Below are 13950 nucleotides of genomic sequence, written 5' to 3'. Positions count from 1 at the left end.
AGAGTTCTTGATTTTTGCTGTTCTAACTGGAGTGAGGTGATATCTCAATTTTGTTTTGATTTGCATTTCTTTTATGGCTAGGGATGTTGAACATTTCTTCATGTGTCTATTGGCCATCCTTCTTTCTTCTTCAGAGAAGCTTCTCTTTAAGTCTTTCGCCCACTTATTTATTGGGCAGTTGTTTCTTTGAGGATTTGTTGTTGGGGGGTTTAATTTTTTGAGTTCCAAGTATATTTTATTTTTTTTCCAAGTATATTTTAGATATGAGACCCTTGTCCGTTGTATGGCTAGTAAAGATCTTCTCCCAGTCTGTGGGCTTTCTATTGATCTTGACAGCTATGTCCTTTGCCCTGCAGAAGCTCTGCAATCTTATGCAATCCCATTTGTCCAACCTTTCTTTGATTTGTTGTGCTTCCGGGTCTCTATTCAGAAAATTTCGGCCTGAGCCAAGGACACCTAGGGTTTCTCCTATTCCATCCTGTAATGTTTTCAGAGTGTCTGCTTTGAGTTCAAGGTCTTTGATCCATTTGGAGTTGATTCTGGTGCAGGGTGATATATAAGGATCTAGCTTTAGTTTTCTACATGTAGTTAACCAATTTTGCCAGCACCATTTACTGAAGAGGCTGTCTTTCTTCCATTTTATTGTTTTGGCTTCCTTATCGAAGATTAGATGGCTATAGGTCTGTAGGTTCATTTCTGGGTTTTCAATTTTATTCCATTGGTCCTGAGGTCTGTTCTTATGCCAATACCAAGCTGTTTTGATTACTATGGCTTTATAGTAGAGTTTGAAATTTGGTATTGATATTCCTCCAGCAGTGTTCTTTCCGTTGAGGAGCGTTTTTGCTATTCGGGGTCTTTTATTGTTCCATATGAATTTTTGGATTGCCTCTTCTATTTCCTTGAAGAATGAGGGTGGAATTTTGATAGGTATCGCGTTGAATTTGTAGATAGCCTTGGGAAGTATTGCCATTTTCACGATGTTAATCTTGCCAATCCAGGAGCATGGGAGGTTTTGCCATTTTTTAAGTTCTGTGTTGATTTCCTTTTTCAAGATTTTAAAGTTTTCATCATAGAGGTCCTTCACTTCTTTGGTTAAGTTAATTCCTAGGTATTTTATTTTTTGTGGGGCTATTACAAATGGAGTTGCTTTCCTAATTTCAGCCATACTTTTCTCATTGTTGGCATATAGAAAAGCCATTGATTTTTGGGGGTTAATTTTATAACCTGCTACTTTGCCAAAGTTTTGAATCAGCTTGAGTAATTTGGGAGTGGAGTCTATGGGATTCTTTAAATACAAGATCATGTCATCTGCAAAGAGGGAGAGTTTTATTTCTTCTTTCCCTATTTGGATCCCCTTTATGTCTGCATCTTGTCTTATTGCTGTAGCTAGGCATTCTAATACTAGATTGAAGAGAAGTGGAGAGAGTGGGCATCCTTGTCTTGTTCCTGAGTTAAGAGGAAATGGCTTTAGTTTTTCACCATTGAGTATAATGCTGGCTGTAGGTTTGTCATATACAGCCTTTATTGTATTGAGGAATGTTCCATGGATTCCTAATTTTTCCAGAACCTTCATCATAAAGGGGTGTTGGATCTTGTCAAATGCTTTTTCTGCATCTATTGAGATAACCATGTGGTTCTTATTCTTGCTCCTGTTGATGTGATGAATAATATTAATTGATTTGCGTATATTGAACCAGCTTTGCATCCCTGAAATGAATCCTGTTTGATCATGGTGTATGATTTTTTGGATGAATTGTTGAAGTCGATTGGCCAAAATTTTGTTGAGAAGTTTTGCATCAATGTTCATCAAAGAAATGGGTCTATAGTTCTCTTTCTTTGATGAGTCCCTGCCTGGTTTTGGGATGAGGGTTATGATGGCTTCATAGAATGTATTCGGTAGTGAGCTTTCTCTTTCAATTTCATTGAAGAGTTGGAGGAGTATTGGTGTGAGCTCTGCTTTGAAGGCCTTGTAAAATTCCGCTGTAAAACCATCTGGTCCTGGACTTTTCTTAGCTGGGAGGTCTCTTATTGCTGTTTCTATTTCAATGCTTGATATAGGCCTATTAAGCTGGTTTAACTCATCTTGGTTTAGTTTTGGCATGTCAATATTTGCTAGGAAAAGGTCCATTTCTGTCAAGTTCTCAAACTTATTAGCATAAAGTTTTGAGAAGTATTCCCTTATAATGTTCTGAATCTTGGTTGTTTCCGTGGTGATGTTTCCATTCTCATCTCTGAGTTTATTAATTTGGGTGTGTTCTCTCCTTTTTCTGATAAGGTTTGCTAAGAGTCTGTAAATTTTGTTAAATTTTTCGAAGAACCAACTCTTTGTTTTGTTGATTCTTTCTATAGTTTTTTTGGATTCTAATTCATTTAATTCTGATTTAATTTTGATTAATCTTTCCGTCTACTGGATTGGGGTTTATCTTGCTGCTCTTTTTCAAGGAGGTTTAGATGTGTCATTAAATTGTTAGTTTCAGATCTCTCCGATTTGTTGATGTAGGAGCTCAGAGCCATAAACTTGCCTCTGAGTACTGCCTTTGCTCTGTCCCAGAGGAGCTGGTAATTTGTGTGTTCATTTTTGTTGAATAGCATGAACATTTGAGTTTCCTTTCTAATCTCTTCCATGACCCACTCATGATTCAGTAGTGTGTTGTTCAGCCTCCTTGTGATACCAGACTTTCTTTGGTGGCTTTTGGTGTTGAGTTCTAATTTTATTCCCTTGTGGTCAGAGAGAATGCAAGGTATAACTTCAATGTTTCTGAATTTAGACAAGTTTGCTTTGTGGCCTAAAATGTGGTCTATTTTAGAAAATGTTCCATGTGCTGCTGAGAATAATGTGTATTCTGATGCTGCTGGGTGAAATGTTCGGTAAATGTCTGTTAAGTCTAGTTGATCTATGCAGCTGTTTAGATCTGCGGTTTCTCTGTTGAGTTTTTGCCGAGTTGATCTATCTAGTGGGGAGAGTGGTGTGTTAAAATCCCCAACAATTAATGTCTTTGGATCTATATGGGATTTGAGGGAAAGTAGTGTTTCTTTGATAAATTTGGGTGCTCCATTGTTTGGCGAATAGATATTTAGAATTGTAATATCCTCCTGAAGGAGAGATCCTTTAATTGGTATGTAGCGACCATCTTTATCTCTTCTCACGAATTTTAATTTGAAGTCTATTTTATCTGCTATTAGGATTGCAACTCCCGCCTGTTTATGAGGGCCGTTTGCTTGGTAGATTTTGTTCCAGCCTTTAACCTTGAAAATGTGTTTCTTTTTAAGGGCAAGATGTGACTCCTGCAGGCAGCAGATAGAAGGGTCTTGTTTTTTAATCCAACTAGCCAGTCTATGTCGCTTAATTGGAGAGTTCAGTTCGTTAACGTTAAGAGATAGGACTGAGAGGTATTTGGGAGTTCCTGCCATGTTATCCACCTTCTTGGGGGCTGCGAAAACTGGGTGCTTCCTATGGTTCTTGGATTCTCAGTTTGGGTGCAGTTTCTTGGCCTTTGTTGCGGTCTTGTTGGTTTTCTATGTGTAGGACATCTTTAAGAACCTTTTGTAGGGCTGGTTTGGTGGAGATGTATTGTTTCCATTTTTCTTTGCTATGGAAGGTTTTTATTTGGCCTTCAGTTATGAAGGAGAGTTTAGCTGGGTACAGTATTCTTGGTTGATAGTTGTTTGTTTTTAGGGCATGGCATACATCATTCCAGGCTCTTCTTGCTTTGATTATCTCTGCTGAGAAATCTGAGGTGATTCTAATTGGTTTCCCTTTATAGGTGATTAACCTTTTCTCCTTGACAGCTTTAAGGATCTTTTCCTTGGTCTGGGTTGATCCTGTGTGGATTATAATGTGACGGTGGGATGTCCTATTCTGGTCTGGTCTATTTGGGGTTCTAAAAGCTTCTTGTATCTGAATAGGCCTATCTTTTTGTATGTTTGGGAAGTTCTCTGCTAGGATCCTGTTAAACAAATTTCCTAGACCATTAACTTCTGTTTCTAGGTGCTCCTCTACACCCATTATCCTTAGATTGGGCCTTCTGATGGTGTCTTCCAGGTGTTGGATAGGCCTATCATATTTCTTGGATTTGTCTTGGATGGTTGTATGTTCTTTCTCTATGATATCTAGGCTGTCTTCAATCCCTGAGATTCGATCTTCTGCATGGTCTAACCTGCTGTCAAGACTCTCTACTTTGTTTTTAATCTCTTTTCCTTCTAATTGGTCAGCTTTGATGGCTTCAAGTTCTTTGTTGAAGCTCTGTTTTAGGTCTTGTATGAATTTCTTTACTTCCTTAATTTGGTGTTCAGTGTTTGTTCTCAAATCACTTAGTTGATTGGTTATGGTTTCTTTGGACTCCCATTCCTTCTGTTGGGTTCCATTCAGCATTCCCTTTGTGGTCTCCCTGACTTCCTTCAGCTCTTTGTTAATGGATTCCATGAATGCCTTTAGTGATCTTTGTGTATTCTCTACCTGGTCTCTCAATTCCTGAATTACTCTTTGATTAGCTTCCTCCCGTCTGTGGGATTCCTGCAGTTCTCTTTCTTCCCGTTCGTGGGATTCCTGCAGTTCTCTTTGAGTGTTCTCTGCCTGCTCACGCCATTCCTCCCTTTCTCTTTGAATATTCTCAAGTTGTTCACGCAAATCCTGTATCAGTTTTTGAGTAGCTTCCTCACGCTTATGATATTCCTGTATAAACTTCTGGGATGCCTCCTCTCTCTCCCTATCAAGCTCATACAGAGTCCTTTGTACATCGTCAAACTTCTCATTTATCATGTTTGCTATTAGTGTTTGTAGAGCTATTTGGGAACTCTCCTCTGGATTATTCTTTATCTGTTCTAATCCCTGATTATCAAGATTGGGAATTGAGATACCCGAATTTGCCATCTTTCTTGTGTTTTTCCGGCTTACTCGGCCCATTTGAGATGAAGATTGCACCAGTTTTGTGCTAGATCACTATCTTAAAGCAACCATCAACCAAAGTTTGCATTTGTACAGTCAATAGTCTACAGATACAATCTAGTTCAACAGATACATCTATTCAACATCAAACAACTATATGTTAAAGGATTTCGAACCGCAGAAAAAAATTTGGAAAACCAGAAATTATTAGGATTAGGGAGAGATGTGGGTAAAAAATAGGAATAGATTGGTGTGGGGAGGCACAGGGAGAGTTAACTATGTCCTAATCACAATGCAGGAAATGGGTTGGGTAGGATGCAAGTAGAGAGAGAGAGAAAAAAAAGAGACGGAAAGGGGAATAAAGAGAGACCAGAAAAAAATAGAAACGTAAAAATTAATGTTATTATAGAGGTTAAAAGACCGTCTATTTAGAGAAGAATGTGAATATGTTCAGAGAAGGGGAGGGACATAGAGGAGATGTGAAAAACTTTAAGGATGGGAAAGGGAGAAGAAAAACTCAGAAGTTCAGTAGAGCTAGATAAAAAACAAAAAGATAATTAAGAAAGAAAGAAAAAGAGAAAGAAGACAAGAAAAGAAAGGAAAACTCTCATTCACTTATTCCTAAAATAAAAATTATAAGATGAGGAAAAAAAAAAGTTACTGGAAAACGATTATTTTTTCAGAAGAGGAAAAAATTAAAGATTAATAAAAGTTTTAGAAGGGAAAAATTTACATATATATATATATATATATATATATATATATATATATATATATATATATATATATATGGTAACAAAAAACAAAAAACAAGCAAAAAAAAGAAAAGAAGAAGAAAGAAAAAAGAAAAAAAAGTCTTTTGATTTTTTTTGGGGGGGGGGAGGAGTGGGAAGAATCCTGTATCTCCCTTTTGTCTGTAACCAGTCTCTTGTTGGAGTCTCTGGTCAGCTTGAGGTCCTGTGGCTTGATTGGTTTCTTAAGTGGGTTGGTTGGAAGAGGCAGAAAAATGCTCTGCTTTACCCAAGATTTTGAGATCCCCCTCCCAGGTTAGTTTTCTGGGAGGGTGATCTGCTTTGAGAATCACAAAAGAGGGGGATGTGGTGGTGAGGCTAGGTTCTGGGTAGAGTTGAGGCCTTTCAACAAACAGTAGCTTTTCCCTGGGTCTGTTTTGTGATAAAGCTCACAGAGCCCAGCCTGGAGCCATTCTCAGGGTTTCTGTTTTTCAATTGATTGTGGTGGCTGCTAGAGGGAGGGGCAGCCTCTGGCTCTGGTTACCCAGTGAGGCAAGGCACTCCAATGGCTGGCGCCTGAGCTGGGTGACTTTTCCCTGGATGGAGCTGATTCTGGCAGGTCACTTCGCTGTTAAGTTCTTGTGACCTGCTAAATGACTCGTTTTATTCCAAGGCCTGAGCTGGAGCTCGCAGCTCCTCCGAGCTTTGTCGGTATCCAAGATGGAGATCACCTGTGCTGGGGGGGGAGGGGTGGCCTTCCCTCCTCTGCTCCCTGAGGAGTGAGGACATCGGGCTTGTACTCACGCCGAGTCTTGGATCCTGGGTCGTCTGGTCTGCAAACTGCAGGATGAAGATGTCTGCTCCTTGTCGGTTCTTGTTGGTGTTGAGTAGAATCTGCTCGTCCGCTGCGTCTGGCTCCTTCGTCCCCGACTCTCTGTGTCTCAGGTATGACCCCGCGGCGGTGGTCGCCGCCGCGACCCTGCCGCCGCAGCGGCAGCTGGTGCGTTTCCTTGGCTTCCCCTCTCTTGTCTAACTCTCTGTCCTGTGATGGCACACTTGGTGTGATTCTCTGGCTTAGGACTGTTCACTGGAAGTCTAAAACTGCTTTCTATGCGAGAGCTTGTTCAGATTCCAGCTTCTCCTCCGCCATCTTCCCGGAACTCCTCCTATTTTACTCTTTTCTATGTTTTAATCAATATATCCCTTCTCTTTAGAAATATGTTCTCATATTTTTCTAGAAATATGTCTCTCATCTTTCTCATGTTTCTCATCATATTGCTCCAGTGAACATCATGTGTTTTCAGTACTTTAATTGAAATAAATATAAAGTTTTGAACATGAAGACACCCTCCCATTATCACTTTAAAGTAAAACTTTGGGGACTATTATATATATAAAAATTAAAAAGTACAATGCAAATGTTTGCACATGAATGATCCAATGATTAAGTCAATTAGAACCAAGAGGTACCAGAACATCGTCTCAATTTATTTAAAGGCACCAAAATATTAGTGCTCATAAATATCACTCATTGTTAGAAAATGGCTAGTCATAACAAAGTTTATATTATATTTGAAATTTAAAAAATGAAAATTACACCCAGATTTGCTGTCAGTATCCTGTTTCCAGGGATACATTTTTTTCAGCAAACAGGGAAGCAAAAAATAAGGAAAGATATAAAATCAGACTGTCTTTCCTTAAGATGATAAGTACACGCAAATTGTGTGATTTATTCAAAGATATGATAAACATTCATAAGAGGATATGTGATCAGAAGTGATATGTAAGCAAAATAACTGGAAAATTGTATATGTAAATTTTGCTTCCAATATAAGATTACAAGTTTTCAATTCATGAGCCTATTGAACAAGATTTTGTATCTGTAATACAGATCCTGTATTCTACATTTTAGACATAGTCCAATTTCTCTTACCTCAGGTCCTGATCAATATTCTTCTACTTGCATGATGTCAATTGCTACTAAAGTAACAAGTTATGTCTTTTTTTCATTTCTAGATCCAATAAATTTTAGTATTTTGGAATAGTAGTATAAATTCATGGAGTTTGCTTTGATGTCAAGTTTGAGGATCCTGTATTCAGGGTATTGTGATTTGGCCTGAAGCAGCCAGGAACATATTATGAATATACAGACAGAGTATACTAAGATCTAGGTACTTGATCTCAGAGAAAGATAAAGGTCCAGGCAAGATTTTGAAGCCAAGATAAAGCAATGGAGCAAACATCAATCAACTATTATTACAAATGAATGGAACTGATCTCTGATGTGTCTGGTGGCAGCTCTGTGTGTGTGTGTGTGTTTGTGTGTGTGTGTGTGTGTGTAGAGAGAGAGAGAATTTTAGTGTATCTTCCATATTTACAGTCCATAGAGCATTACTTGCTATGGAGAAGGTGCTCATATCAGGCTCTGATACCACTGTCATCACTTTTAACTGCTAAAAGCACTTGCTTAATCTCTAATTAAAAAGAAAAAATAAACTAACATCTTACAGGATTGTTTTGGTAATTAATTGGTATATTGAAGGCCAAAGGGAGGTATTGGAGATTATTATAATCTTTTTCCTCTCTTCTGATTATTACACAGCAATAGTTGTGATTTTCAGGACTCTCTTTCAATGTACTCACAGCTGAATTACTAATATGCTTAATAATATGAAAGATATGATACAGAAATAGATCAGCCAGCAAGCACAAAGAACTAGTGAAAAGATCAAACTTTTGAGCAGGGTTGCCACATCATTTAGGAATGCAATTCCTTCATATGAACTTCAAATTTTGTGGCTTTCCTTATGTGATTAAAAGGTAAGAAAGTAGAAGCAAGAATTCCTTTTCAGCCAAGTAGAAAATGCTCATGATTCTATTCTCATGTTGCAAATTTCCGTTCCATAAAGACTCTTCATTAGAGTGCTTTCATTTAATATACTTCAGCACATCATCCTTCCCTGTTGGAAACAGGCAAAAAGATAATTTTGTTTGAATATTATCTTATGTAAAATAGTGTGTATAGGCATGATTTGTATAATTACAGATGTTTGTAATAAATGTAAGTAGGAATCATGTCACAACTAAAAATATACATAAAATCACATAACAAGACTAGAAGTCACAGCATTTTGTGCATAAATACATACATTAGATTAGTGCAAAATTTCTATTTTGAGAAAAACTTCATATTAAAGTATAATGCACTTTACTAAGGGTTGAAACATTTTATTGAAAAATATATTTCTTAGAGATATTTTTGCTTCATAATTTTAAGAAGAAAAATGATCCCAAAGTAATTATTTTTTTACTGTTTTCCTGTTTCCATGTGTTTAAACTTCAAATTAGAAATCCAGATATATGATTTAATTTAACCAAAAATATTTATTGAGTATAAAGTCCTTCTACTCTCTTCATTTTTCACACTAAGATCACCAAATATGATGAGTCTGAAATAATTAGTGTATTTTTACCTATGTTAATATTATTTACAATGTGAGTGAAATGTTTGAAAAGTAGTATTTATTTTAGCTTAATTGCTCTGAAGAGACAATAAATGATATAATCAAAGGCTTAAAATGATTAGATTTAAAATTTAGAATTCAGGAAATGGTTTTGACCACTCTGGTTACTGGAGCCTTCACTACAACCTCATGAAACAATTTATATTGATGAAGCAAAAATCTGAGTTTAGCCATTTATGAATAAAAAGTCATGTAGTTCTGAATATGTAGAGTTACATATCAAACATAGAAAATTTAGCTTTTAAATACTTGAATATGCTAGTACATTTAATTGCAGGGTAAGTACTTGTTCTGAAAGGAGATAAAATTGCATTTATTTTGAAATGTAAACCTAAGTATTCATTTGAATAAAAGACAATGTTTAAAATATCACCCATTCAAGAAAGAAGATGTACAGTTAGTTGTTTTTCATGCCAATTATGTTCTCTAAATTTACTATAAATACTAGATTAGTAAACCTAATTCATTACTTTCTGGGAAATAGAAATTCAATTTCCTAAAACTCATGACTATAACTTTTTCTCAAACAATTGCTAAGTAATTGTTTTATATTTTTTGTCATGGGATATTATTTGATATATTTTTATTCATTAAGTTAAATAATTGGCCAATAACAATATAAATTATGCATGAACAAAGTTTATCTAACACAAGTATTTCTTTCACAAGACATATCATGGCTCTCTTAAGGAACACGAGAAAGCAGTGTGCTCTTTATTAATTTTTAGTTATTTTCTTAATAGTTATTAATTGTCAGAAGTGGCAATTCTATAATATATTTAAAGCATTTGATTATACTCCTTCTATTTCCTTTTCATTGCTCCTTTCTCCAAAGATCTTCTGCTTTTCACATAAAATTACATCTTCATATACGTGCATATAAACTAATTTGGAATATTTAAGCTAAACTGCAACTTAATTCAAGATCTACAGTGGATTAATAGGATGAATAAAAACTTCAATATTTTTTGTTAACTTCTGACTTGAGTTATCAATATTATTATGGTTAGGGTTAGGATCCCAGACAGAATTAGAATTAGAATTAGAGAAATAGAAAATTTAGGTTCAACACAGGATGACCCATTGCAACAATGATATGCACAAGACACTATGTTGAAAATGAACTTTACACCCTGGGGAGGGAGGAGTAAGGGAAGTGGGGAGGGATGGGATAGTGGGAGAACAAGACAGAAGGGGGTAACAATGCTCAACAAGAAATGTACTCCTTATGTTACAAGTGTACTTAATCCCTCTTTAAAGCATCTTTACAACAAAATAATTTTTTTAAAAGAATAATGAAAAATAAAACCTGCCAGTACATAGGAAAACACTTAAAAATTTTAGGTTCAAAATGCAATTAAAATTTAGACCTACATGCTGAGCAAGAGTTAGAATAAATGTGAAAAGGCTTCTTCTTAACATGATGATTCAGATATATGTAGGCTTAGAATTAGGCAAGGTGTTCCAGTTAGAGTTGGGTTAGGATGAGAAAAAAGATATAAGATATTGTGTAAAACTGCCACATATTTTAAGAAGAATGAAGGGCATCAAAGTTAGAATGAATGAAAACCAGTGTTACTTTAAACATTCAGATATAATTTGGTTTAAAGTGTGAGATACTTTGTTTGTTCTAGCTAGGGATAGGGAAGGATAAGCTTTACTGTCAATTTTACTTTTACACTAAGAAGTAGAAGCAAAAAATGTGTGATTAAATAGAATCTAGACAATTTTCCTTACATTAACCATTTGGTGTTAAATCAGACGGTGATTAAGATTAGGTTTCTGGTTAACCGGGGTTGAGGATAGAGTAAAGAAATGGGGTAAATTAGTGGCTTGCACCTATTATCCTAGCTACTCAGGAAGCTGATTTCTGAGGATCACAGTTCAAAGCTAGCCCGGGCAGGAAAGTACGTGTACTTATCTCCAATTAACCACCAGAAAACCCAAAAGTGGTGCTGTGGCTCAAGTGGTAAAGCACACACCTTGAGCTAAACAACTCAGGGATTGTGCCCCGGCCCAGAGTTCAAGCCCTACGACCGACAAAAAAAAAAAAAAAAGAAATGTGTTAAATGATGAGTAAAGCTGAACTTATTTTAGGTTCTAGGAATTCAGGAAATACTGGGATAATGGAAGTACAATTTATTTCATAATATCAGGAATTGAGATCAATGGGTATAATGATTCCTGTTATGGAACAAGATATATTCCGAATTAAGAGTGAGAAAATCTGTAGGGTTTACAGAAAACCTGAAATTTATTTCAAGAATTATAAGTGGAATTTCAGTTAGGATTGCAGAAAACGAGCATTTTTCATAAATTTTAGAATTGGGATACTATTAGTATCAAGGTTATGGTTAGGATTCGAGCCATGGTTAGCGTTAGAGTGAAGGAGAAGAAAATGAGGCTCAAACTGAAGGTAAATTTTAGAATAAGCCTGGTAATTAGAATGAATGTGAACTAGAGTATTGCTATTAATATTAGAATCTACTTACAATTAGGCTTATGGTTATTGTCAATGTTCCAGTTAAGATTAAGTTAGGGTTAGAAAATGACTAAGATATTCGAAAAAATGAAATCCATTTTTGGAAGGCTTATTTGAATCAAGTTAGGATGAGTGAAAACTAGTGTACTTGTGTTAGTGTTAGTATTGTCATACAATTAGGATTAAGATTAAGGTCAGTATTTTGGTCTGATTATGATGACTGTTATGAATAAGAAAGTTTTTAGTATAAAATTCAGTCCTCACTAACAAGTAGAAGCAAAAATATGAGACTGAATAGTAACTAGAGCATTATCATTATATTTATTTCTCAGTGATCATTCTTGTAATGATTAATGAGAGTTTTCCAGCCAGGTTTAGGTTGAGAGTTAGCATTAAGTAATGGACTAGAGGGTAAGTAAATCTGAAACTGTTTTAGGGTACAGGGTTTGTGGAAAAGGTAGGATGAATGGAAACTACAAAATTTTTCCTGATAAGACCTGTTGCAACAATGAGAAGTACAAAATGTCATGTCAAAACCAGCTTTACAATGTCGGTGTGGGGGGGGTGGGGGGTATAATTGGGTGGGGGGAGGGGGGAGGCTGGGAAGGGAGGTGAAGGGTAAACAAAGGAGGAGGCTGCAATGCTTGGTAAGAAATGTATGCATTATCCTGCCCATGTAATTGTAGCCCCTCTGTACAGTATGTTCTCAAATAAAATAAAATAAAATTTTAAAAAAAAGCCTGGGACTTAACTGTCCAACGTGAAATAGTTATTGTGGAACAATCTAAGTTAAGAGTATCAAGATTTAAACTAGGTACAGTGGCTCAAATCTGACAGGAAAATTTTCAACTGGTTTTGCAATGAAATAAAAAAGTTTAAGAATAGGTTTAACCCTAAACTTCACATTTGGATTTTGACTCAATAATCTCTGAATTACCATCATCTATGAAGAAGACACAAAACGCTGATTTTTACCAAAATGTTTATAATTTTGATATCATACTTTATAGTAATGTGAAAAATAAGATCTTATGTTTTCTTTAAAGATATTTATATAGTTTTTGTTTCTGAAGCAAAACTTTATGACCAGGGCAATAAATATTAAATATTCTAACATAAAAAATTTTTCCTGATAAGAGAATTTGAGGACAAGTAATATAATCGTTCATGATAGAGAACAAGATAACTTCAGAGGTAGAGTCAGAAAATTTGTAGGAATTAGGGCATACTGAAACTAATTTCCAGAGTGCAAACTGGAGTATTCATTAGTATGATTAAAAACTAGTCTTTTTCTTAAACATTAGAATTCGACTATCATTAGGGTGAAAGTTAGGTTTCAGTTCCAGCTGGCTTAGTGTAAGCATTAGGGAAATGGAAAGTTAGGGTACAACTGTAAGTAAATCTTCGAATAAGTCGAGTTATAATTAGGATGAATGTGAAATAGGAAACGGCTAATAATATTAAGATTAGGGTATGATTAGTGTGAGGGTTAACCTGAATATTCCAGTTAGAGTTAGGGTTACAATAATGGAAAGATAATGAGCAAAACTACAAACTATTTTAAGAAAGATAAGTTGAATCAAAGTTAGGATGAATAAAAACTAATGTATTTGTGTGGCTTTTAAAATCCAAAGCACATTAGTTCCAGTGTTAGGGTTACTTTTCTAATTCAGGTTAGGCTTAGGGTTAGGGAAGGGTAAGCTTTAAATAAAATTGAATTTTTTGTTAACATTTTCAAGTAAAATATGTTTGAAATTTAACAAAAACTACAGAGTTTCTCTAAGTTTCCTATGCAGGGTTCAATGGGGTTAAATTTAGAGTTAGGTTTCTAGTAAGGTTTAGATATATAGTAAGGGTTAGGAACTAGAGTAGATTTTATGCAAACCTGCGACTTCTTTTTGGAGATATAGGAGTTCTGTACAAGTTAAGATTAGTGGAAACTATGGTATTTTTCATGATATGAGGATTTGAGGTTAATGATTCGTAATAGGGAACAAGATAGATATCAGAGTCCAAGTCTAGGAATCTGTAGTCTTTGGAGCAAACTGCAAATCATTTCAAAGACAGTGCGTATCTGTAAGGATGTATCTAAACTCGAGTATTTTCCATTAATTTTAGGATTGGGTTACTATTATCATGAAGATTACTCTTAGGGTTCTGACCAGGATTACAGTTAGGATTAGGGAAATTGAAGGTTGAGAACTTGAGTGACTTACTTCCCTTGTGTATGTATATGCACTATTCTAAGGCTTGAACTCAAGGCTTGGGTTCTGTTCCTGAGCTTTTTGCTGTAGGCTACGAGCCACGAATACACTTCCAGCTTTCTTT

The 13950-nt window shown here is 35.6% G+C and overlaps 1 long non-coding RNA gene across 1 annotated transcript in view; it reads left to right on the top strand.

The window, feature by feature from the left end:
* Nucleotides 1–13950, top strand: part of LOC138818280 (uncharacterized) — a 91527-nt gene that overhangs the window by 53924 nt on the left and 23653 nt on the right. The gene's annotated exons all lie outside the window — the stretch shown is intronic.

The sequence above is a fragment of the Dipodomys merriami genome, unplaced genomic scaffold (genome assembly GCF_024711535.1).
Source record: "Dipodomys merriami isolate MVZ:Mamm:240054 unplaced genomic scaffold, mDipMer1.0.p SCAF_729, whole genome shotgun sequence".
Taxonomy (NCBI): domain Eukaryota; kingdom Metazoa; phylum Chordata; class Mammalia; order Rodentia; family Heteromyidae; genus Dipodomys; species Dipodomys merriami.
The sequence above is the reverse complement of the archived record's forward strand: the minus strand, read 5'-3'. Positions and strand labels throughout refer to the sequence as shown.